The sequence below is a fragment of the Chiloscyllium plagiosum genome, unplaced genomic scaffold (assembly GCF_037043375.1).
Source record: "Chiloscyllium plagiosum isolate Xiang-an unplaced genomic scaffold, Cpla_swu_hap1 HiC_scaffold_21, whole genome shotgun sequence".
NCBI classification, from domain to species: Eukaryota; Metazoa; Chordata; class Chondrichthyes; order Orectolobiformes; family Hemiscylliidae; genus Chiloscyllium; species Chiloscyllium plagiosum.
In genome coordinates, this window is record NW_028270159.1 from 39248469 (window position 1) to 39275807 (window position 27339).

The following is a 27339-nucleotide window of genomic DNA, read 5'->3' on the forward strand; positions in this document are numbered from 1 at the left end:
TGTTGAACCAAATATCATGTCAGTGCTTTGCTTTTTTTTCCAGGTGGAGATCTCTTGGATTGTCCTTTTGTCATTTCAATTCTGCAAATTACACATTTTGAATTTCCTCAGTCAATATCTTTTAGAAAAGCTCATTGAAATGTATCAGAGGTGCTGCAGTTGAAAATGCGACTCCAATTCTACAATTCACATTCCTACATTATAACAGGGACTACAGGATCTTTGTGTATGAAGTATAAAACACACATGCCCAATCACTACATAGGTGAATTCTGAAGCAGTTCTTCTGGAGTGCGATGGTCATACCCTATGCTGGGTATGAAGATCTGAGTTCACCTCCAGACAACCAAAGGGTTTTGTCACAGCATGGATAAACAGATTGATTAACAATAATTTAAGTAATGCACACAAAACAGGCATTCATCTTTTTACTTCAATCAGCAGACATGTCTCTTTATTCACCTTAAATATTATCTTCCTGTTGAATCCCAGTGCTCCAACCTCTAATGCAGAGTAAGTTTAACTTCAAACAATAGATTGTCCACCATGTGAATTCCTTTCAGCAGTACACACATTTATATACTCCATAATGTAAATTAGAATGTTGTTTTAAATTTTAATAAAATCTTGCTGCATCCTGGTTATCATTTTTCAGATGCCTGTTCACCATGCATAATCACCCATATCTTTAACTTTATCTTCAGAGTATATCCAACATCTCCAGGATCTTGGAATATGCAAAACTTTCAACAGCAGTGGAACAAATATGTCACAGCTACATTGTAATAGCAGCTATATTTCAAAATTTAAATGGGATGTGGATTCCCTTATGGGGTACTGAGGTTAAGAAAGATGACATATTAATGAAAGTTCTTTAATTCTATAGAAGGCAAAACATCTTTTACCAAAAGCGTAAATGGGACAATAAATCTGTGAATACTCTACACTATTCAGTAGCTGGGCTTTTCTTGACTTTATAGAAATATGCTACTGTACATGTTTCTCTAGAATTCTCTTTTTCTCCCTAAACATACAGAAGACTTTTTTTTTTAGTCAAGCAGACTGGAATGTCTAAGCCTCTGGATCCAGTGTGTATGTATGTATGTATGTATTATATTATGCACAGATCCACCCTCAGCAATTACCTCCATAGCAAGCTCAGGGCTTTCAAGCCTCGACACTGGGTCAAATGTTCAAGTATTTTAAGCACACAGAGGCATTATAAAACTAATTGAAAGTAAATCACTTCTAAATCACCTTTAATTGAAATGAAAATTAAAGGTGATTTAATCATAATCCATATTAGTGACAGTTCTAACAGTAGGAACAATAGCTTATCAGTATTTTTGAAACAGAAGTACAATAATTATGGGTGCATGTAGAGACAAGGAGGGTAGCTGGTACTTCTATAAGAGTTGATTATTAAACCACTGAAAAGTTTTTCTGAGATGTGGTACAATATCCTTGCAGGAGTTGCTGCCTGCAGAAGAGGAAAAGATTGGAATAATTGATCCTGCAATATTAAGTATCTTTGAATACTTTATAAAATCAAGTTATTTAATCAGCTAGCAGGATACAGTTACCAAAGATGAATCTGGTTAATTTACAGACTGCAGTTTACACCTTCCCAGTTCTAAACCTCATATTGCCATTGACAATCAAATTTGACATTGTAGAGGCAGTGTGTATTTTCATATAGAATTGTGATTCATGCAATATCAACAGCAATCAAAGCTGGACATGAAATGAACAAGACTGTACCCATTACCACATCAAGGATGTTCAATAATGTTCTACATTTGAAGTTTGAATCTTTTCCTGTAAATCTATTCCATCATTGGCAAAGTAAGGCTTCCTGAAGGAAACTTTGTTGCCCACAAGTTCTGCACACCTTAGTAAGTCATTACCAATTAAATAAGTATATTATTACTTTAACTCCCATTAACGTAAATTACACCATTCCTGCAGATATCTCCAACATCTTTTAATTTACAGCCATATTGCACATTAATTGTCTGTCTTTCCTTTTGCTCCCAGAAAACGATTAAAGTGTGAACATTTGTTCAACCCATTCATTTTGCTTTGCTCAGATCAATACATTTAATTACAAAGCCACTTACTGTTTTTTTTTGGACGTTTCAAGAGAAGATTGATTCTGTTCTTTTTTCAACCTATTGGGTTTTATTCACATTTCGAGGGAAATATGGGCTGTGCAAAGACTGTTTTCCAAATTTATATAGTCCATGCTTTCCTTTACATAAACCCTGAAATTAGTTGCCATCCAATAACTAAGCACAATCAAAAGTACAAGCCAACTCTATGACTCCTGTTCAGTAACTGGTGAATATACTTTGTAGGTAATGACAAACATTTGATGTAACCTTTCATCCTGTGTTTTTTAGCTCCATGTATCGATAATTTCATCATTTACATAAATGATTTAGATGTGAGCATAAGAGGTGTGATTAGTAAATTTGCAGATGACACCAAAATTGGAGGCGTAGTGGACAGCAAAGGAGGTTACCTCAGGTTACAATGGGATCTTGATCAAATGGGCCAAGGGCTGAGAAGTGGCAGATGGAGTTTAATTCAGATAAATGCGAGGTGCTGCAGTTTGGGAAAGCAAACCTTAGCAGGACTTATACACTTAATGGTAAGGTCTTAGGGAGTGTTGCTGAACAAAGAGAGCTTGGAGTCCAGGTTCTTAGCTCCTTGAAAGTGGGATCGCAGGTAGATAGAATAGTGAAGATGATGTTTGGTATGCTTTTCTTTATTGGTCAGAGTATTGAGTACAGGAGTCGGGAGGTCATGCTGCAGCTGTACAGGACGTTGGTTAGGCCTGTTGGAATATTGCATGCAATTCTGGTCTCCTTCCTATCGGAAATATGTTGTGAAACTTGAAAGAGTTCAGAAAAGATTTATAAGGATGTTGCCAGGGTTGGAGGATTTGAACTATAGGGAGAGGCTGAACAGGCTTGGGCTGTTTTCCCTGGAGTGTCGAAGACTGAGGGATGACCTTATAGAGGTTTACAACATCATGAGGGACATTGATAGGATAAATAGATAAAGTCTTTTCCCTGGGGTGGGGAAATGTTGTAATTGTACTAGCATCAGAAAACAGCAAACAGTGGGGGTAGGGAATAAAGTTTTGATGTGGACAAGGTTTGCAGGTATTAATGAAAGATGCAAGTACATTTTTATTCTTCCTCCTTAGAAAGCATAGTAACATTACTGATGTTTAGAGAGTCATAGTCATAGGTAGGGTGAGAGGGGAAAGATATAAAAGAGACCCAAGAGGTATTTTCATGCTGAGTGTGGTACGTGTATGGAATGAGCTGCCAGAGGAAGAGGTGGAGCTGAAAATGTGTTGCTGGAAAAGCGCAGCAGGTCAGGCAGCATCCAAGGAGCAGGAGAATCGACGTTTCGGGCATAAGCCCTTCTTCAGGAATGGCAGCATCCAAGGAGCAGGAGATTCGACGTTTCAGGCATAAGCCCTTCTTCAGGAATGATCTCCAGCATCTGCAGTCCTCACTTTCTCCCAGAGGAAGAGGTGGAGGCCAGTACAATTGCAACATTTAAAATGCATCTGGAAGGGTACATGAATAGGAAGGGTATAGAGGGATATATGCCAAATAATGGACTGGAGTAATTTCAGATATCTGGTTGGCATTGGTGAGTTAGACAGAAGGGTCTGTTTCAATGCTGTAAAGTTCTATGACTATGACTCTCTAAACATCAGTAATGTTACTATGCTTTCTAAGGAGGAAGAATAAAAATGTACTTGCATCTTTCATTAATACCTGCAAACCTTGTCCACATCAAAACTTTATTCCCTACCCCCACTGTTTGCTGTTTTCTGATGCTAGTACAATTACAACATTTAAAAGACATTTGGATGGGTATATGAATAGGAAGGGATTGGAGGGAAAACATCCGGATGCTTGCAGGTGGGACTAGATTGGGTTGGAATACCTAATTGGCATGGATGAGTTGGACCAAAGGGTCTGGTTCCTTGCTGTACATCTCCCTGACTCTGATAAAGAAACATCAAAGATGTTCAGAAATCAAGACAGAGCAAAATGTCAAAACTGAGTGAAAGTGAGGACTGCAGATGCTGGAGATTAGAGTCGAGAGTGTGGTGAATCAATGTTTTGGGCAAAAGCCCTTCGTCAGGAATGAGGCTGAGAGCTGAGGGGGTGGACAAATAAATGGGAATGGGGTGGGGCTGGAGGGGGAAGGAAGTTAACAGTGCGATAGGTAGATGGAGGTGGAGGTGAAGGTGAAGGTGAAGGTGAAGGTGATAGGTCGGAGAGAAGGGTGGAGCAGATAAGTGGGAACGAAGATGGACAGGTAGGACAGGTCATGAAGGCAGTGCCGAGTTGCAAGGTTGGAACTGAGATAAGGTGGGGGGAGGAGAAATGAGGAAACTGGTGAAATCCGCATTGATGCCATGTGGTTGGAGGGTCCCGAGGCGGTACATGAGGCGTTCTTCCTCCAGGCATTGGGTGGATAGGGAGTGGCGATAGAGGCGGTGGAGTCAGAGGAGGAGTTGAAGTGGTCAACCACAGGGTAGTGGGTTTGGTTGGTGCGGGTGTCCTGGAGATGTTCTCTGAAGCGCTCTGCGAGTAGGAGTTCTGTCTCCCCAACATTGAGAAGAACGCATCGGGAGCAACAGACAGAGGAAATGACATGGGTGGAAGTGCAGGTAAAACTCTGATGGATATAGAAGGCTCCTTTGGGTCCTGGACGAAGATGAGGGGGGAGGCGTGGGCACAGGTTTTGCAATTCCTGCAGTGGCAGGGGAAGGATAGGGGTAGGGACGGAAATATATCTGTGGTGGTGGGGTCTGTTTGCAGGTGGCGGAAATGGTGGAGGATGAACTGTTATCGATCTCAAGGTATTCTCTTTCTTGAGATGGACAGATTCTTTACTCAAGGGAAAAGAAAAGTTCTGAAACTGTCGAGATCAGAGGATATTGGGTAGCAGGACTTAATTATGAAATGCCTGTTGCTACTTTAGAAAACTTCAGGTTGAAAGCCAACCACATTGAAAAACCTAGAGGATCAAATAACTCTTTCTGCTGCTTACTGACAGAGTCAACTTTCTATTTACAGAAGGTATGCCAACATATTCCTAGCCACCAAATGAAGTTTCCTTTAATCACATGCTAGAAATGTTCAAGGGATAATTAACTGGATATTGCAACTGTTATGAATAAGCACTTCTCATAAAACTAGATAAGAAATTTGAATCTCAGCAATAAGTTTTATCTGCTGCCAAGAAATAACTTTTAATTTGAAAGAAAAATATTCATTCACAGAATGTGGATATCAACAGTAAGGTAATCATTTATTGCCTATCTCTAGTTCCCTTGGAGAAAGTGGTGTTCATGTACCAACTTGAACGTCATGAGCTGAGGGTATTATAAATCATCACCGTCTCAATTGCCTTGTAATGTTACTTAGTTAAAAAAGGTGACAGATATTGCAGGTTTTGATTCCTATTCTCTCTATGGAGGGAAAGAGGTATTGTATCTGGGATAAGTAACAAATCAGTTCTGAAAATAGTATTAGTTTATTCCTTTCAAGTGCCAAATTTCAACATTGTCCAGCTCAAAATAAGCTTCATTCGAATAAAATCATAGAATCGTAGAGTAAGACAATAGGTTGTTCATCCTGTTGACTCTATACTGCCAAAAATACATTACAACCTACACTAGCCCCACTTTCCTGCAGCATGGTTCAGAGCCTGGATACATCTCTTTTTGATTCATTATTTCAACATGAATATACCTAATCATGATGTCAGAGGAACATCACCCATCACAACGATACTTTTCTTCCATTTCTCATTCCAACATTATTCTCTATATGATTAAAAATTTGGGATGTACAGAAACATGCAGCATAGCAGAAATTGTTCATAGGCAGAAATATGGTGTAATAAACTTTCTGCTCTATGGATGTTCAGCTATTAGGATGTGCTAGCTTTATGAATTAAGCTTTGCTTCAAGTGTCTTTTCCCTCAAGTTAATTTGCATAATTATAAACACAATCTTCCATCAACCAACCAAAAAAAACTTTTTGTACTTTTATTTTTAACATTAAAAATAAATTCATTGATGCAGATATAATTGATAGCCAAAGTGCTATTTTATTAACACAGTTGAAAACTGTTTTCATGAAGTAAATATTTGTCTTAAGCACATAGTTCATTAGGCAGTAACCAGATTACAAGTCACTCAACAGAACTTAAAACTACAATATCACATTTACCAGTCCCATTGTCAATTAGTTTTTGGCTAAATTAAACATATTTCAGCATTTATGAACTTTTCAACGTTCCTTCCACCTAAAAAGCTGAATTTGAAAAGCCTCCTTGAACAGCCATAAACAGGCACATAGGTGGAAGTTTGCTCAGATGTTTATTTTGATCTGAATGAATGAGCAGTTTTAATATGGAGGGCCAGTTTTGAACACAACATGTTTTAGGGTCAGCAGTTACGATCACTGAAACCTAATTTATGCTCAACAGTTAACATAGAGTGATTTTTTTTTCCACACCGGTTTGATCAGTCAGGTGAACCAGCAGAGACAATGACAAATAATTATATGCAATCTCCATAACCTGCTCATATGATTAAATGCTTTACAGAGCTCTGGGGAAGTGTTGAGATCTGAAGTAAGCTCTCTCATTTCCATTAATTTTATATAGCGTATAAAATTGTGTCAACAATTATTATTTGCATGAAGAGTTGAGGATTCTTTGTTTTTTTCCACCCCTAGCATGTTAAGACTCCAATGCAGTAAGAAACGACATTCCTGTAAAACTGTTACACATCAATTCACCCATATTTCTGACTGATTTAATGAAAATGAACTTTCATAATATCAGGAGGCTACTGTTGCTAGATGACAACTCTCTTTCTTTGTTGAATTGCTGATCTACTAGTACAAAAGTTATTGCACCAATTTATCACAGCCTTTGCTCAGAGGCTGACAGTGCCACACTGCCTAACACTCCAAGTTTTGTTGTAGACAGAGAGGGAACAGATAAACTAAAATTCCCAGTTCTCTTCCACAACTATCTGTAATAATCAATAGTTATTAAGAAAGGTAGAATCTGAGATATTCAAATTCCCCCTTTGCCTATGGCTAATTAAAAACTAAAACAATAGTGGCCTTTTGTAGACATAAAAAAGATTAATCACTCTCACATTCACCAGGTTCTGAGTGCTACACTAATCATATTGCCCTCATGCATCGATACTCGAGAAAACAACAGCTAAAGACAATAGAGCATTTTCACAAGATTCCAGAGAGTTCCAGGGGATAGCCAGTCAGAAATATAAGTTTCCAAGGCAGTTCTGCAACAGTGAGTACATCAGGACTTCTGAAAGGTCCCATAATTGGCAGGGTACTATCTGTGCAAACTGGAAGACCAGGGACAATTCAAATTTCCACTGGACTATGCTGTCTGAACCTATCTGTTAAAAAAGGGAGGCCCTAGGTCCTGTTTTTTCCAGCTCACAGAATTGTTACAATCCACATGGAAGCTCTAGCATGTTTGCACCAGCTCTCCAAATGCACAATTCACTCGGTCCTATTCTCATAGTATTCCTGTACATTCTTCCTTTTCTTGTAAGTGTCAAATTCCCTTTTGAATGTTTCAGTTGAACTTGCATCTACTACAATTTCAAGCAGTGAATTCTAGCCCCTAACCATTTTAAGAAAATAAGTCCTTTAGTTTACTAACCTTTTTAAGCTTGTGGCCACTCCTTCTCAGTCCCTGCATGATTGAGAACAGTTTCATCCCATGTTCCCTGTAGGAGCAAAACAGGATCTTGCTGCAAGGTTTGAGGCAGAAACCATGAAAGTCACCTGACCTTGGCAGCCATCTTAACAAATGTGTCATTGGACATTCTGAAAATAAAAGAAAAACAGTTCTAGAGAAATCTTATGTTTAAGTTATGAATGGGACCTGCTTTTCTTTTGTTACTTATTTCGTAAGGGTAATTAAACAGAAGCAAAATCACAAAGGTTATGCAAGCATGGAACCTGATAAATATTACAAAAATCAAAGCATCCATTCAAGTTTCAAACAGGTGCTGAATCTAACCTAGAATGATGCTATGGTTGGATATTAAAATCCTTCCATGCTACCAAAAATAGACTTTTTTTTGCAGTAGAAAGTAGCATGTCATGTAAATAGTTTGTAGAAGGGAGATTGGCATGGGAGCACTCTAGCCCTACCTTACCCACAAGGAGAGCCCTAAGAAGTAAATCGGGAACCTGCAGCTGCCACCTTCATTTTAAAATTCTTTTCAGGGAAAGGAAGATACTGAGAGATTGTTTTTACATTAGGTTGGTAAGTCTAGAGCTAAGAACCATCCACTTGGCACTGGTAGCTGAAAATTGTTGTGAATGTTTCTGGCTTGTCTTTTGTACTGATGTCCTGTGCTCCCCATCATTGGGGATGAGGATATTTATGTAACCTCCTCCTTCAGTGAGTTGCTTAATTGTCCATCGCCATTCACACTGGATGTTGCAGAGCTTAGATCTGATCCATTTGTAGTGGAATTTCTTAGTTCTGTCCAGCACTTTCTGCTTAAGCTGATTAACATGCAAGTAATCCTGTTTTGTAACTTCAAATATGCTTGGTGCTGATCTGACATGCAGCGCTGCATTCTTCTTTGAACCAGATTTAATCCCCTGGCTTGTGGGTAATGTTCGGGTGGGGATATGCTAGACCATGGGATTGCAGATTCTGTTGGAGTATAACCCTGCAGTTGACGATGGCCAGACATCTCTTTAATTGTTAGATGTGTTCAAAATCCATTCTATTTAGCACAGTAACATTGCCACACAACACGATGAAAGCTCACTTCACTATAAAGACAGACTTACCTGGTCTTCTGTACATGCGATTACAGACCCACACAATGTGGTTGAGTCTTAACAATTCTCTGGAATGGGTGAGGAGAAAGTGAGGACTGCAGATGCTGGAGATCAGAGCTTAAAAATGTGTTGCTGGAAAAGCGCAGCAGGTCAGGCAGCACCAAAGGAACAGGAGAATCGATGTTTCGGGCATAAGCCCTTCTTCAGGAATGAGGAGGGTGTGCCAAGCAGGGAGGGAGGTAGGACTTGGGGGGAGGGGCATTGGGAATACTATAGGTGGAAGGAGGTTAAGGTGAGGGTGATAGGCCGAAGAGGGGGTGGGGCGGAGAGGTCCGGAAGAAGATTGCAGGTCAAGAAGGCGGTGCTGAGTCTGAGGGTTGGGACTGAGAAAAGGTGGGGGGAGGGGAAATGAGAAAGCTGGAGAAATCTGCATTCATTCCTTGTGGTTGGAGGGTTCCTAGGCGGAAGATGAGGCGCTCTTCCTCCAGGCATCGTGTTGCTATGGTCTGGCGATGGAGGAGGCCAAGGACCTGAATGTCCATGGCAGAGTGGGAGGGGGAGTTAAAGTGTTCAGCCTAGGGGGAGGGGGAGGGGGAGTTAAAGTGTTGGGGCGATTGGGTTGGTTGGTGCGGGTGTCCCAGAGGTGTTCTCTGAAACGTTCCGCAAGTAGGCGGCCTGTCTCCCCAATGTATAGGAGGCCACATCGGGTGCAGCGGATGCAGTAAATGATGTGTGTGGAGGTGCAGGTGAATTTCTGATGGATATGGAAGGATCCCTTGGGGCCTTGGAGGGAAGTGAGGGGGGAGGTGTGGGCGCAAGTTTTGCATTTCTTGCGGTTACAGAGGAAGGTGCCAGGAGTGGAGGTTGGGTTGGTGGGGGGTGTGGATCTGATGAGGGAGTCGCAGAGGGAGTGGTCTTTACGGAACGCTGATAGGGGTGGGGACGGAATATATTTTCCGGAACGCTGATAGGGGTGGGGAAGGAAATATATTTTTCGGAACGCTGATAGTGGTGGGGAGGGAAATATATTTTCCGGAACGCTGATAGGGGTGGGAAGGGAAATATATTTTCCGGAACGCTGTGCCTGCCTATTTGTTGGATATGTGGAACAGTCCATCTTCCGCAGCTACACTGGCACCACTCCCCCACCTTTTCGTCCGCTACATCGATGACTGTATCAGCGCTACCTCGTGCTCCCACAAGGAGGTTGAACAGTTCATCCACATTATTAACACCTTCCATCCTGATCTCAAATTTATCTGGACCGTCTCAGACTCCTCCCTCCCCTTCCTAGATCTCTCCATTTCTATCTCGGACAACCAACTCAACACGGGCATTTACTATAAACCGACTGACTCCCACAGCTACCTAGATTACACCTCCTCCCATCCTGCCCCCTGTAAAAATGCCATCCCATATTCCCAATTACTTCGCCTTCGCCGCATCTGCTCCCAGGAGGACCAATTCCAATACTGAACAATCCAGATGGCCTCCTTCTTCATAGACCGCAATTTGCCCTCAGATGTGGTTGACGATGCTCTCCACTGCATCTCCTCCACTTCCCGCGCCTCCGCCCTTGAACCCTGCCCCTCCAATTGCCACCAGGACAGAACCCCACTTGTCCTTACCTACCACCCCACCAACCTCCAGATACATCGCATCATCCTTCGTCATTTAAGCCACCTCCAAACAGACCCCACCACCAAGGATATATTTCCCTCCCCACCCTATCAGCGTTCCGGAAAGACCACTCCCTCTGCGACTCCCTCGTCAGATCCACACCCCCCACCAACTCAACCTCCACTCCCGGCACCTTCCCCTGCAACTGCAAGAAATGCAAAACTTGTGCCCACACCTCCCCCCCTTACTTCCCTCCAAGGCCCCAAGGGATCCTTCCATATCCGCCACAAATTCACCTGCACCTCCACACACATCATTTACTGCATCCGCTGCACCCGATGTGGCCTCCTATATATTGGGGAGACAGGCCGCCTACTTGTGGAATGTTTCAGAGAACACCTCTGGGACACCTGCACCAACCAACCCAACCACCCCGTGGCTGAACACTTTAACTCCCCCTCCCACTCTGCCAAGGACATGCAGGTCCTTGGACTCCTCCATCGCCAGACCATGGCAACACAACGCCTGGAGGAAGAGCGCCTCATCTTCTGCCAAGGAACCCTCCAACCACAAGGGATGAATGCAGATTTCTCCAGCTTTCTCATTTCCCCTCCCCCCACCTTTTCTCAGTCCCAACCCTCAGACTCAGCACCGCCTTCTTGACCTGCAATCTTCTTCCTGACCTCTCTGCCCCCACCCCCACTCCGGCCTATTACCCTCACCTTAACCTCCTTCCACCTATCGTATTCCCAATGCCCCTCCCCCAAGTCCCTCCTCCCTACCTTTTATCTTAGCCTGCTTGGCACACCCTCCTCATTCCTGAAGAAGGGCTTATGCCCGAAACATCGATTCTCCTGTTCCTTTGGTGATGCCTAACCTGCTGCGCTTTTCCAACAACACATTTTAAGCTCTGGAATGGCTGAGCAAGCCACGCAGTTAAAAGGCACAAAGAAATGGACAACAAGTGTTGGCCTTGGCAGTGTCATCCCTATCCCATGATAGAACAACTCTCCCCATGTACATCAAGTTCTTGGGGAGGAACAATAAGATTCCCCAGTCAGCAAATGAGAACTGCAACTGCTATGAATGCATTTATTCTCTTTTGGACTTCCTTATTCTTAATTGAACAAATGTGTAGTGTAATTTTCAATACAGCACACAGCTCAAATAAGCTTTTAGAGAATGGTACAATGTTCCATCCAATTGCACATTGATCCTGCTTATTCCTTTACTTAGCGGTGGATTACCAGGAACCAAGGTCACTCAAACTGTAATTGCATTGATTTGGAGCTCTTCTATCAGGAAGCCTCAAACATCAGTGAAAGAAAGGGCCACCTGTCCAGGAAAAAGTGTAGAACTCATTTCACACAGCATCCAATCACTTCCTACTTAAATGCATCCATTCTACCTCCATTAACCAACTTGCAAATCTAATCAATCTTTCTTGGCATTAGTCCTAAAATATTGTTCAGAATTCTGAACCTGCATCTCCATGTGCTGTTGAATATTTTTTAGTTAATACAGTAAAATGGATGTTAGAGTTACTGGATAATTCTTTGGCAGAAGATCCAATTGAAAAATAAAGAAAACATCACATGAGGTTTTTGAAGCTCAAAACAGAGTGTGTTAATTACTCGTCTGTCCTGTAGTCTCTCCTGTGGTATGGGACTGGAGGTGAAAATGTAAAAACAACCATTTACTTGCTGCAAAAGAAAACTGAAATTAGTCCAACTGATGTACTATGGTAATTACCTTTGTAAAATGATCAGAACAAATCACAACGTAGTACAAATAAGCAAAACAAATCACAAAATTGAATTAAACGTTCTGCTAATATAATTTCAAAATGTTCCTAAAAACACCTGTGTCAAAAATCTCATGTGACTAAAAAATGAATCAAATTGACTCAGTCTGGTGATGCAGTGACCCTGCACAGCTCTGGGAGACTGATTGAAGGATGGCTTGACACTAGTTTGATAGATTTGTGCACCTACTTGAGTGACAATGCACCAATGCAAGAGGCTGCAGCCTCTGTTAACATTTCCTATGTCGGTCTTTGGTGTTGTTTAACATTCTTGCGTCTGCAAATTCCTCAGAGACTTTTCATCAGGTTTTCAATTTAATACGAAGTGTCTACTTGGTAAAGTTGGTTTTATGGGCAGCTGACTATTGCTTCAACTCACATTTCATCTTATTACCACGTAGGTGATTGGGTCATTTGATACTGCTTCGGGTGCTGAGCTTTTAGTTTGAAAGCCTTGCCTGGACCGACATAGGAAATGTTAACAGAGGCTGCAGCCTCTTGCATTGGTGCATTGTCACTCAAGTAGGTGCACAAATCTATCAAACTAGTGTCAAGCCATCCTTCAATCAGTCTCCCAGAGCTGTGCAGGGTCACTGCATCACCAGACTGAGTCAATTTGATTCATTTTTTAGTCACATGAGATTTTTGACACAGGTGTTTTTAGGAACATTTTGAAATTCTTTTAATGTTTCCTGAAATACTAGAAATGTTTAATATTACAAATAATTATTTGTGAGGGTCATTTTCTAATATCACACACAGGAGAGGCAGACGATGCAGTGATGAACAGGCACATTCATATCATTGCAAATCTGCAAGTAAATAACTGCTTTCTCAAAGAACTAAAAAAAAACCTATATACTGCATTTTTATGTCATATTATAATTTTGGATGTGAAGTCCAAGAATACTCATCCATTTGAAAAGAAGTGCATCAATCAAAAAAATTACAAGATCCTCTAATAACTTGAAAGAAATTAACTTTGGTCCAACACTAAAAATGTGCACAAACTTAAAGGAAAGAACTCAGTTGAAATTCAATCTACTCAAACTGCTTGTGAACTCAAAAACAAGGAAACATTTGGTCAAGCTTACAGATAAAAGACAGATGGACAGTTAGATTTTTTATTATAATCTAGAAGCCGATGGAACAGAATTCCCAACGATACAGATGGTGATGAAATATTGAAAGCAGATTTGGGTAAATATTAGAAAAGCAAGTGATTCAAGTAACTGTCTTTAGATTCTGCTTGAAAACCTGCAATCTTGCCCAACCCTGCGCTTTCCTATACTCCCTTGCGAAATTAAATTTACTTTGACCACAGTCTGGTTACTTAGAAAAATAAGACTTTGTTACCTTATGAAGATAGCTTAGGTAACATAAGAATAATGCACAAATTGGTACACTGAGGCACAACAGAGAAATAGACCAACAAACCCAACCATCTGCACTGTTGCTCATTCCATGAGTTTTTTTTCCCCTTGCATGGGCATTGTTCAACTTTCAGCATATCTTTCTAACAGCAGACCGGGTTACCAGAAAGATTTCTTGTATTAACCCACATTTTAACCTGAATAAATAACTCTATGATTCTACAAAATTAATTTCCTTATTGATGCCTTTGCAACTATCTTGTGTTTATTGTCCTTAGTTTTGCATTCTCCCAAAAGGAGAAATCTTCCCTCGACATCTTTCCTATCCACATATCCAATTCCAGTTAAAACCGAGAGACTATCCACATTTGGTACTCTACTGCAATCCAACAAGTTGAGAACAAGTACATTTGTGGGGATTTCCAAACAGAATTACTAATTGACAATATGTGAGATCACGGCAATTCTCTTTGGAAATCCCTACATCTGTACTTGTCATATACTTGTTGCATTGCAATAAATACATACATACGTTGATATGTTCTTCCATTCAAAGTGTATCAAAATCTGACCAAGTCTCATATTCTATTGTAAGTCATCTTTCATGTATAATATATCCTTAAAATTTAAGAGACCGTCTAGACCTTTTCGTTCTCAGCTTTTAGTTTCAAGAATATTTTGCAGCTGATCTTGCTTCTGGCAATGATAGAAAATTCCAAAGCCATTCCTTGCTTCCTGTTCGACAGAGGTGCAATTCATGTTAGTGCATCAATTTCATTTTTTCTCTTGATCGTAACATTTTGTTTCACAAAATAACTGTGGTAAAACATATCCTGACAGCTTATGCCTGGCTTCAACTATCTTTCTTAAAAGGCTGTTTAATCACAATCTTCTCCAATTTGAACTAGTTTGAACATGAAGCTGAGTCATCAATCATCACTTTTAGATAGACATCCACTGATACCAACGTTAGAGGACCTTCAAGCCTACTTGTGTAGAATATATCAGGACTAGAAGAGTTTGGTAAGAGACTGTTTATGGTTTATATTACAACCGCAATTTCCACTCTAAACAGCTTCAGCTAGTGCTGCATGGCTTTTTATATAAATACACATCTTAACAGATGTTTTCCTAATCCAACTGTTCAAAGATGGACTAGGTGGGACTTGAACCCTGGACTCCTGATCCAGAGATCGGGACACTACCACTGCAACATGCAAGTCCCAACACATCTCTCGAACAGGTGGAACTTGACACCGAGGTTTCCTGGCTTAGGTGGAACTTGACACCAAGGGTCACTACCACTGTGCCACAAGAGCCTAGACACAACTCAGTACAAATAACTGGTCAATACACATCAATAGAACTTTTGAGGTACTAACACTCCATTGCCAAACAATTTCTCTAATTTTAAGATAGTGTCCTTATGCTGTGAACTCTGCCGCTGGAGGTAATAATTTCCCTGCACCTACGCAATCAAATCTAAAACACTTCAGCTAACTCGATCCACAAAATTTATAAGCTAAAATTGAAAAATTGGAGCTTACATAACCAGTTAACTTTACAAATTAGCTGTCTAAGACCTGGAATCACTCTGGTGAAACTGTCCTGTATGTACTCCAAGATGAATATATCCTCCCGTTGCATTGAATTCATTGAAATATTCCAGATGTTGACCAAAGCTGTGCTCCTTTGGATCCCAGCCCAAATTTCATTAACCTTTTATGATACCTTGCATAAATGTGTGCAAGCCTGTTGTTGAACATTTTGAATTTATCTACACTGTTGGATACAATTGAGCAGTCTTGGCAGAATCATATATAATCAATAGAAAAAAAAATGAAGGGAGAAATCCTTTCAAATTTGGAAATAATTTCCATTTATCTTTGAAAATTGAACAGGAATCCAGTTACAAAGCCAAATATGGTGTGGTGACTACCAGCAGATAACTACATATCACAACACAGTTCACTGATATTGTTCATAAAATAGATAAAACTGAGTTCACTAGTCCCGATGGAACAACAATATTCAGGGAATACATTAACAAAACAAAGGTTCTAATTAAATTGCTGTCAGACTAGCTCCTGAATGAATTGTACTCCTAGAGGGCATTTAAAACATCACCGGTTTAATGTGCAGCTTAACTCATCTGGCAACAATTGAAATTCAGAGATTGCAGCTTGGACTTGGTATGTTGCAGGATCAGTTCATAGAGTCTAGCTTATCAGGGTTGTTTATTCTTTATACATTTGCAGAATCATAGGATGGTTACAGTGTGGATGGAGTCCATTTCTCCAGTATATCTGTGCCGACTCTCTGTTAGTATAGTTCACTCAGTAACACATACTTGTCTTTTCCTGCAGGCCTACACATTTTCACATTTCAATGAATGATCAAATTTTCATTTTGAATGCCTCAATTGATTCTGTCTCCACCACACTATTAGTAAGTGCTTTTCAGATCCTAACAACGTACAGATTAAAAAAAGACTTCATGCCCCCATTGCTTATTTTGACCATTCCCATAAATTTGTCACCTCAGTTTAATGATCTTTCCATCAATGGGAATAACATCTTTTGATCTCCTTTATCTAGCTCCTCATGATTTTGAACAACTCTATCAAATCCCCTTTCAACCTTCTCTTTTTCAAAGAGAACAATTTCATCTCCTACAATCTTTCTATATTGCAGAGGTTCCTCATCCCTGGAACCATCCACGTGTTTTTCCTTTTTGCATGCTGTCTAATGCTGTCATATCCTTCCTAAAGTGTAATGCCTCAAACTGGACACATTACAATAGAGTCTGAAGCTGTGTTTTGGTCCATATATAGTTGTACTGGAAAGGTATAGCAGGTCAGGCAGCAACATTTCAAGTCGGGACTGCTGAAGGGTCCTGACCCGAAAAGTTGACTTTCCTGCTTCTCCAATGCTGCCTGATCTGCTGTGTCTTTCAAGCTCCGCATTTTATCAACTCTGATTTCCAGCATCTGCAGTCCTTACTATCTCCATGAAGCTGTGTTTGTACACATTTAACATTAAGTATTTGTACTCAGTGCCCATATTAACATTAAATGCCTTCGAGGAGTACAATTCAGTCAAGGATGCTAGATGCTCTAGTAACTGCTCTCAAACTTTCTTGCCACCTTCAATGATTTATGCGCAGGTACCCCTGGATTCCTTACTTCATGCCTGCCTTTAGTACAGTGTCCTTTAATTTATATTGTCTCCATATTTCTTCCAACCAAAGTAAATATTTTTACACTTCTGCATAATCTATTTCATCTGTGACTTGTCTGGCCATTCCACCAGCCTTTCAGAGTTCTACAATATTTTTTCAAACTAATGATTCAGAATCTTTCTGTGTATTAAAGCATCCATAAGTTTTGAAACTTGGCCGTGTACACCAAAGTCTAGATCATCAATATATAATAAGCGCAGAGGTCCTGGCACCATTCTCTACAATCTTCCCTCTCAAAAAATAACTATTCATCAGTGGTCTTTGTTTCCTCTCACTGAGTCAATTTTGCAAGTATCCTGCCCAAGAATTTGAAAGTTGCTCACAAGCCTGTGGCTTTTGGGAATTCATGTATATCACATCAAATGCATTACCCTCATCAAAGAAACCACCGTTTCTTCATCAAAGTACTCAAAATTAGTTGAATATGACTTGCCTTTAAGATATCCATGACTTTCCTTAATCTTCCAAGGTGATTTTTAATTTTGTTCCAAATGGTTTCAAAAAGTTTTCCCAAAACCAAACTTAAGTTGACCAGCCTCTAGTGGCTGGGCTTACCTTAACACTTTTTTTTGAACAGGACTGTAACATTTGCTATTCTTAAATCTTCTAGCACCACCCTTGAGTCAGAAACTTTGGAAAATTATGAAAGTTGCTTCCACAATTGCCAGTTTCAGTCCCTTCAGTAATCTTGATTGTTCATCTGGTGCGGATTTAAGTGCACATACATTGCACTTGTATTTTATCTCTATCAAATTTAAATCTTTCCATGATTTCAACAGCTTCCATTTTCACAATTACTCGGGTGGCAACTTTTTTGTTGATAAATTGTCGTAAGCAGATTTATTGTACTTCATTATAAATCTCCATCCGTTTTGTTACCCAGAAAGCTTTGGATTTCCTTGCCCTATTGTATATTTCCTTGCCCTATCTGGATTTGAATCTATTGGTTGAACTCTTTAGTCCCTATGTTCATTTTTTCAAGGTGAAATAGTACTGCTCATGGAGAATGGTTCCTGTGAATCGTCGCTTCTTGGACTAGAGGGAGTGGGTGCCCCCTATAGTTCAATACCATAATTAGTATGTTTTCATTATATTTTATAGTGACTTGAATTTACGGTGGTACAGGACACAATTGTGAATTTGCAGAGGATTTTAAATAAAATCAAGCACTGAAAAAGACAACAAGAGCCAACAACTGGTAAACTGAGTGGACAGATAACAGTCGGGACTGCTGAAGGGTCCTGACCCGAAAGTTGATTTGATTTCATTTGACTTATTATTGTCACATTTACCTAGGTCCAGTGGAAAGTTCTGGTTTGTGTGCAGTATAGGCAGATCATACCATACAAAATGCATAAGGGTAATAGAACAAAGGGATGTTATGGCTACAAAGAGTGGGGCCAACATTAAATTGGAAATTTGAGAGGTCCATTCAGAAGTCTTATAACAGTGAGGAAAAAGCTGTTCTTGAATCTATCAGTACGTGTCCAAGGTCTTATACTTTGTGAGCAAGAAGAGAAACTTTACAAGTTAAATCATATCAGTTGATAGAGAGTAAGAGGATAAGGATTTGGGGGGTGCTTGTCCTCAAATCCTTCAAGGTAGCAAAACAGCATTTTTTTAATATAATGGAAATAAGACCCCAGGCTTTATATAGAAAAGCACGGAGTACAAAAGCCAGGAATTACATTAAATCTAGGTAACAACATGAGGTGAGCCCCAGTGAGTGCATTATCCTCAATCATGGGCAGCATGCTTTAAAAAGGATATTCAGAAAAGAGACAGATCAGAGATCTTGAGAAGGTTTCCAGAGATGATGGATTACAGTTATGCACACAAACTGCAGAACAGAGGTTAGTGAAGTTTGCAAGGAAAACTGTCCTACATTTCTAAATCATGAAATATTTTGATAGAGTAACTATTTTGCCAGAACAAAACAATCTCCAACTGAATCAGTTTAATCGATAGTATCCTCACCTCTGAATGACAAGGTTCTAGATTTTAATCTGCATGTAGATTTGTCGAACTGGCTCGTTCAGGGTAGCCTTGAGGAGGAGTTTGTTGAGTGTATCTGTGACAGTTTTCTTGAACATCATGTAATGGAACCGATGAGGGAGCAAGCTATCCTAGACCTGGTTTTCTGTAATGAGACAGGAATAATTAATGACCTTATAGTCAGGGATCCTTTTGGAAGGAGTGATCACAGTATGGTTGAATTTAAAATACAGCTGAATAGTGTGAACATAAAATCCAATGCCAAGGTCCTGTGCTTGAGTAAAAGGAACTATGATAGAATGAGGGAGGACCTGGCTAAAGTAGACTGGAAACAGAGATTTTATGGTGCGACAGTTGATGAACAGTGGAGGACCTTCAGAGAATGTTTTTCAAAGTGCTCAGCAAAAGTATATTCTGGTGAGAAGGAAGGGGTAAGAGGAGGGGTAATCTACTGTGGCTGTCTAAGGAAATAAGACAGTCTATCAAAGTGAACGAGAAGGCATACAATGTGGCCAAAACCTTGTGGGAATCTAGAAGATTTGGAAAACTTTCAAGGTCAACAGAAAGCCACAAAAAAGCTATAAAGAAAAGTAAGATAGAGTATGAGAAACAAACTAGTACAGAATATAAAGACACATCACAAAGGTTTCTATACATATACAAAATGAAGAAGAGTAGCTTAAGTAAATGTTGATCCTTTAAAGGATGAGAAGGGACAGGTAGTTATGGGAAATGATGAAATGGCTGAGGCATTGAACAGGAACTTTGCATCGGTCTTCACAGTGGAGGATACTAATAACATGCCAGTAAGTGAGGAAGACACAAAGATAGGTGAAGACCTGGAAATATTAATATTATTGAAGAGTTAGTGTTGAGCAAGCTAATGGAGCTCAGGATAGATAAGTCTCCTGGTCCTGATGAATGCATCCCAGGGTGCTAAAAGAGATGGTGAGAGAAATAGCAGGTGGACTAGCTGTAATTTTCCAAAATTCGCTGGACTATGGGGCAGTCCCAGGAGATTGGAAAATAGCAAATGTGACATCACTGTTTAAAAAGGGAGGTAGACAAAAGATGGAGAATTATAGATCAGTTAGCTTAACTTCTGTAGTGGGGATGATGGTTGAGTTTATTATCAAGGAAGAAATAGCAGGGGACCTTGAAAGACATTGTCCCATTGTACATATGCAGCATGGGTTCATGAAGAGCAGGTCATGCTTCACAAATCTTTTGGAATTCTATGAACATGTTTCAAGCAAAGTGGACAACAGGGATGTGGTGTACCTAAATTTCCAAAAGACATTCGACAAGGTCCTGCACAAGAGGTGCTGCATAAGATAAGGATACGCGGGTAGAGTATGACCGTGGATAGAGGATTGGTTGACTGACAGGAAGCAAACAGTGGGGATAAATGAGTATTATTCTGGCTGGCAATCAGCGATTAGTAGTGTGCCTCAGGGATCGATGTTGGAACCACAATTATTTACAATTTATATAGATGATTTGGGGTTGGGCACCATGCGTATGGTGTCAAAGTTTGCCGATGACACTAAGATGAGTGGCAGAGGACTGTGAAATTTTGCAGAGGAATATAGAGACATTGAGTGAGTAGGCAAAGGTTTGGCAGATGGAATACAATGATTGTAAATGTGAAGTCATTTTGGTAGGAGTAACAGTAAAATAGATTATTATCTGAATGGTAAAACATTGCAGCATGCTGGTATGCAGAGTACCTGGGTGTCCTTGTGCATTAATCGCAGTAATTAAGAAGGCAAATGGAATTTTGTCCTTCATTGCGAAAGGGATTGAGTTTAAAAGCAGAGAGGTAATGTTATAGCTGTACAAGGTGCTGGTGAAGACACACCTGGAGTAGTGTGCAGATTTGGTCTCATTACTTGAGAAAGGATGTACTGGTGTTGGAGGGGTTGCAAAGGAGGTTCACTAAATTGATTGCAAAGTTGAGGGGGGGTTGGCTTGTGAGGAGAGGCTGCATAGATTGAGATTATATTAATTGGAATTCAGAAGAATGAGGGGGGACCTTATAGAAACATATAAAATTATGAAAGGAATCAATAAAATGGGAATAGATAGGATGTTTCCACTGGTAGGAGGATTCCTGAAGAAGGGCTCATGCCCGAAACGTCGATTCTACTGCTCCTTGGATGCTGCCTGACCTGCTGCGCTTTTCCAGCAACCCATTTTCAGCTCTGTTTCCACAGGTCGGTGAGACTAGGACAAGAGGGCATGGCCCCAAGATTAGAGGAAGCAGGTTTAGGACTGAACTGAGAAGGAACGTCTTCACCTAGAGGGTTGTTAATGTATGGAATTCCTTGCCAAGGGAAGTAGTTGACGCTACTTCAGTAATCGCTTTTAAAGCTAAGGTAGATACGTTCTTGAAGAATAAAGGAATCGAGGGATATGGTGAAAACGCAGGTAAATAGAGCTGAGTCCATGAAAAGATCAGCCATAATCTTAATGAATGGCGGAGCAGGTTCGAAGGGCCGGGCGGCCTACTTCTGCTCCTCATTCTTATGTTCTTAGATTAGATTACATTACAGTGTGGAAACAGGCCCTTCGGCCCAACAAGTCCACACCGACCCGCCGAAGCGCAACCCACCCATACCCCTACATTTACCCCTTTAACCTAACACTATGGGCAATTTAGCATGGCCAATTCACCTGACCCGCACATCTTTGGACTGTGGGAGGAAACCGGAGCACCCGGAGGAAACCCACGCAGACACGGGGAGAATGTGCAAACTCCACACAGTGAGTCGCCTGAGTCGGGAATTGAACCCGGGTCTCTGGCACTGTGAGGCAGCAGTGCTAACCACTGTGCCACCGTGCCGCCAATGTTCTTATGTTCTAATACGTCACAATATGCACTTGCTGCAACCGGTGATAGATCAAATGTTCTGTTTAAAAACAAATAGGCAAAGAGGAAAGGAGAATTGAGGCCCAACAGCCCATAAAACCCATCATTTCTTTTGAGTGCGAGCAGCAGCAGAGTTTAAAGGAACCCGGAAGGCTACAGCTAAGGTGAGACAGTTTGTTTTAAAATTACTTACCGGTAGTGGGCAGCGGTGTTTTTTTTCTCTCTTCACAGAAAGAGCGGGAGCAGCAAGGGGAAGTGACGACGACCAGAGGGGCAGCCGGGACCCGGAAGCTGGTATTGCGTAAGCTTACCTGGGTAGGTTTTTTTTTCCGTATAAAAGCGCGCAGGAGAAGAACCCGAGGCACTACAGAGGTAGTGCCTCCCACCCGCCCTCCTCCTCTAACCTAATAATAAGACCCGTTGTGGTAAGTAGGTAAGTGCTGCATTTTGCTTGTTCTATTCTTTAGACCCAGCTTTTTTTAAAAAAAGGCTACTTTTAGAGGGATGGCAGTGAAGGCAGTACAATGTTCCTCTTGCAACATGTTTGAGGTGAGGGATGCCATGGACGTCCCTGCTGATTACACTTGCAGGAAGTGCACCCATCTCCAGCTCCTCCAAGACCGTGTTAGGGAACTGGAGCTGGAGTTGGATGAACTTAGGATCATTCGGGAGGCAGAGGGGGCATAGATCGGAGCTTTAGGGAAGTAGTAACTCCAAAGATTGCAGACAGATGGGTGACAGTGAGGGGGACTGGGAGGAAGCAGCCAGTGCAGGGACCCCCCTGCAGCTGTTCCCTTCAAGAACAAGTATACCGTTTTGGATACTTGTGGGGGGGACGACTTACCAGGGGTAAGCAATGGGGTTCAGGTCTCTGGCACGGAGCCTGTCCCCGTTGCTCAGAAGGGAAGGGTGGAGAAGAACAGAGCAATAGTCACTGGGGACTCGATAGTTCGGGGCACAGATAGGCGGTTTTGTGGGGGTGAGAGAGACTCACGTTTGGTATGTTGCCTCCCAGGTGCAAGGGTACGTGATGTCTCTGATCGTGTTTTCCTGGTCCTTAAGGGGGAGGGGGAGCAGCCTGAAGTCGTGGTCCACATTGGCACCAATGACATAGGTAGGAGGAGGGCTGAGGATGTTAGGCAGGCTTTCAGGGAGCTAGGTTGGAAGCTCAGAGTTAGAACGTGCCACGTGATAGAGAGTCGAGGAATAGGGAGAGAGAACAGTTAAATGCGTGGCTACAGGGATGGTGCAGGAGGGAGGGATTCCGATATTTGGATAACTGGGGTTCTTTCTGGGGAAGGTGGGACCTCTATAAACAGGATGGTCTACACCTGAACCTGAGGGGCACCAGTATCCTTGGCGGGAGGTTTGCTAGTGCTCTTGGGGGGAGATTTAAACTAACTCTGCAGGGGCATGGGAACCTAGACTGTAGCTTTAGGGTGCAGGACCTGGAGTGTAGGGAGGTTAGGAACATGGCATCAATCTCAAAGGAGGGTGCCTGTAAACAGGAAAGTGGCTTGAAGTGTATATACTTCAATGCAAGAAATATACGAAATAAGGTAGGTGAACTTGCAGCGTGGGTTGGTACCTGGGACTTCGATGTTGTGGCTATTACGGAGACATGGGGAGAACAGGGACAGGATTGGCTGTTGCAGGTTGCAGGGTTTAAATGTTTTAGTAGGGTCAAAGGTGGGGGTAAAAGAGGGGGAGGTGTGGCATTGCTTGTCAAAGATCGTATTACAGCGGTGGAAAGGATGATGGATGAAGACTCGCCATCTGAGGTAGTTTGGGCTGAGGTTAGGAATAGGAAAGGTGAGGTCACCCTGTTAGGAGTTTTTTACAGGCCTCCTAATAGTCCTAGAAGCGTAGAAGAAAGGATTGCGAGGATGATTCAAGAGAAGAGTGAAAGTAATAGGGTGGTTGTTATGGGGGACTTTAACTTTCCTGATATTGATTGGTAAAGCTAAAGCTCTAGTTCGTTAGATGGGTCGGTGTTTGTCCAATGTGTGCAGGAGGGTTTCCTGACACAATATGTAGATAGGCCAACAAGAGGTGAGGCCATACTGGATTTGGTTCTGGGTAACGAACCAGGCCAGGTGTTAGAATTAGAGGTAGGTGAGCATTTTGGGGACAGTGACCACAATTCGGTGACTTTTACTCTAGTGATGGAGAGGGATAAATGTGCACTGCAGGGCAAGAGTTATAGCTGGGGGCAGGGAAATTATGATGTGGTGAGGCATGACTTAGGATGCGTGGCTTGGAAAAGTAGGCTTCAAGGCAAGGGCATAATTGATATGTGGAGCTTGTTCAAGGAGCAACTATTGAGTGTCCTTGATAAGTATATACCTGTCAGGCAGGGAGGAAAGGGTTATATGAGGGAGCCGTGGTTTAATAAGGAATTGGAATCCCTTGTTAAATGGAAGAGGGCGGCCTATGTAAACATGAGGCGTGAAGGTTCAATTGGGGTGATTGAGAGTTATAAGGTAGCCAGGAAGGACCTGAAGAGAGAGCTAAGAGCAGCAAGGAGGGGACATGAAAGTTCCTTAGTTGGTAGGATTAGGGAAAACCCTAAGGCTTTCTATAGGTATGTCAGGAATAAAAGAATGACTAGGGTAGGAATAGGTCCAGTCAAGGATAGTAGTGGGAAGTTGCGTGTGGAGGCTGAAGAGATTGGGGAGACACTGAATGAATACTTTTCGTCAGTATTCACTCAGGAACAGGACATTGTTGCCGATGTGAATACTGAGTCACAATTAAGTAGAATGAATGGCTTTGAGGTATGTAGGGAAGAGGTGTTGGAAATTCTGGAAAGAGTGAAAATAGATAAGTCCCGTGGGCCTGATGGCATTTATCCTAGGATTCTCTGGGAAGCAAGGGAGGAGATTGCAGAGCCATTGGCCTTGATTTTTATGTCCTCATTGTCTACAGGAGTAGTGCCAGAAGACTGGAGGCTAGCAAATGTGGTTCCCTTGTTCAAGAAGGGGAGTAGGAATAACCCTAGTAACTATAGGCCGGTGAGTCTCACTTCTGTTGTGGGCAAAGTCTTAGAGAGAATTGTAAGGGATAGGATTTATGAACATCTGGATAGGAATAATGTGATCAAGGATAGTCAGCAAGGTTTTGTGAAGGGCAGGTCATGCCTCACAAACCTTATTGAATTCTTTGAGAAGGTGACTAAGGAGGTGGACGAGGGGAAAGCGGTAGATGTGGTGTATATGGATTTTAGTAAGGCATTTGATAAGGTTCCCCATGGTAGGCGACTGCAAAAAATACGAAGGTATGGCATTGAGGGTGAGTTGGAGGTTTGGATTAGGAATTGGCTGGCTGGAAGAAGACAGAGGGTAGTAGTTGATGGTAAAGGTTCATCTTGGAGTGCCGTTACTAGTGGTGTTCCACAGGGATCTGTTTTGGGACCATTGCTGTTTGTCATTTTTATGAATGACCTGGAGGAGGGGCTAGAAGGTTGGGTGAGCAAGTTTGTGGATGATATGAAAGTCGGAGGAGTTGTTGACAGTGAGGAAGGATGTGGCAGGTTACAGTGGGATATAGATAAGCTGCAGAACTAGGCAGAAAGGTGGCAAATGAAGTTCAATGAAGCTGAGTGTGAGGTGATTCACTTTGGTAAGAGTAACAAAAAGATGGGGTACTGGGCTAATGGTCGGATACTTGGTAGTGTGGATGAGCAGAGGGATCTTGGTGTCCATGTACACAGATCTTTGAAAGTTGCCACCCAGGTAAATAGTGCAGTGAAGAAGGCATATGGTGTACTGGCTTTTATTGGTAGAGGAATTGAGTTCCGGAGTCCTGCGGTCATGTTGCAGTTGTATAAGACTCTGGTGCGGCCGCATCTGGAGTATTGTGTGCAGTTTTGGTCGCCATACTATAGGAAGGATGTGGAGGCACTGGAACGGGTGCAGAGGAGGTTTACCAGGATGTTGCCTGGTATGGTAGGAAGATCGTATGAGGAAAGGCTGAGGCACTTGGGGTTGTTTTCATTGGAGAAAAGAAGGTTTAGGGGTGACTTGATGGAGGTGTACAAGATGATTAGGGGTTTAGATAGGGTTGACCGTGAGAACCTTTTTCCACATATGGAGTCAACTATTACGAGGGGGCATAGCTTTAAATTAAGGGGTGGTAGGTATAGGACAGATGTTAGGGGTAGGTTCTTTACTCAGCGAGTCGTGAGTTCATGGAATGCCCTGCCAGTAGCAATGGTGGACTCTCCCTCTTTATGGGCATTTAAGCGGTCATTGGATAGGCATATGGAGGATAGTGGGCTAGTGTAGTTTAGGTGGGCTTTGATCGGCGCAACATCGAGGGCCAAAGGGCCTGTACTATGCTGTATTCTTCTATGTTCTATGTAAACCATTACTGAATTAACTTAAACCTACAGAAAGCTTTGTCACAGTTATGTTTCAATGTCACTCATGCAAAGTAAATCAGTTACATTATATTTCTAACAGTTGCTGATACCAGCAAACTTTGTATTGGCCATCAGCCACCATTTAAATCTAACAGTGGTGTTGTTTAAATGTCAAGAACATTTTCTGAATCCTATCACCTAGCTCCTAACAACTTTTAGTGAGAGCACTGAAGAACTGACATGCAAGTCCGAAAATGTCCAAGAATTTATTCTGCAAATTGTGTTAGCAGGCTTGATTTCTGAATAACATTGATGCCAGTGATAAAGTACAGAGGACAGACAATAAAAAAAGTGATAAATAATCAAAGAGCTGTGGAGAAGAAAGATGTGTAGATATTAAATATACTAATGCAGTGAATGTTAATTTTAGTGCTCAATTTAGTATGAAAAAACAACTATTTAAAATATTCATTTCAACATCCTGTCAAGAATCTACAGAAACCTAAATAATTTATCAATTCTCACCCTCTCCTTAATAATGTTCATATAAACTGTGCATCCCCTTTCTGGGCCCCCACTCAGATACAGTCAAATCTACGTCTACAACTTATTTGCGTTGTCATGATGGACTCAAGGATTGCTTCTAACCTGACACTACTTTGTTTGTTTTTCTTGAGAACAGATCCAATTCTTCTTTCCAGGAGAGATTTGATCCAGTGAGCTTGCACAGCACTGCAGGACTTTGTTTCAAGCAATTAACTACGATGACACTATAAACCAGAACTTTGTACTTGCACATCGGGAACAACCAATGTAAAATGTATAAACTGAGATTAGTACTGTACAATGATGATAATAACATTTATTAACTTTTTGCCTTTCTTGTCATGAACATTCTAAGTTGGTTCACAGGAGCATTATAAACTAAGTATGAAACATCCACATAAAGGAGGGATTAGGTTCAATGACCAAAAAAAAATCAGTGAAATGCAATAGTGTTATGTGATGTGATCAAATTCATTACCAAATTGTGATTGGAGTAATTTTCTGTCATCATCTTCTCTCCTTGATTGGGTCTATTTGTTCTGTCATAAGGTACAGCCACTTGTAAGTCTAAATGAGAAGGAGCTCTTGTCTTAGTTTATTGCATGAAAGCAATTAAGTACTGTTGTGCC

General features: G+C 41.4%; 2 long non-coding RNA genes across 2 annotated transcripts in view; one reads left to right on the forward strand and one right to left on the reverse strand.

Annotated features, from left to right (window-relative positions):
• Positions 1–27080, forward strand: part of LOC122564653 (uncharacterized) — a 38633-nt gene extending 11553 nt beyond the window's left edge. Inside the window, exons 2-3 of the long non-coding RNA XR_015760783.1 lie at positions 22033–22116; positions 26847–27080. This is a non-coding gene — a long non-coding RNA (uncharacterized LOC122564653). The remainder of the gene's footprint in view (positions 1–22032; positions 22117–26846) is intronic.
• Positions 7776–26823, reverse strand: LOC148146132 (uncharacterized). Its single transcript, XR_015760785.1, has 3 exons — positions 26690–26823; positions 18912–19074; positions 7776–7922 (listed from the first exon to the last, which is right to left on the reverse strand). It is a non-coding gene; the product is annotated as an uncharacterized LOC148146132 (long non-coding RNA).
• Positions 27081–27339: the final 259 nt, after the last annotated feature.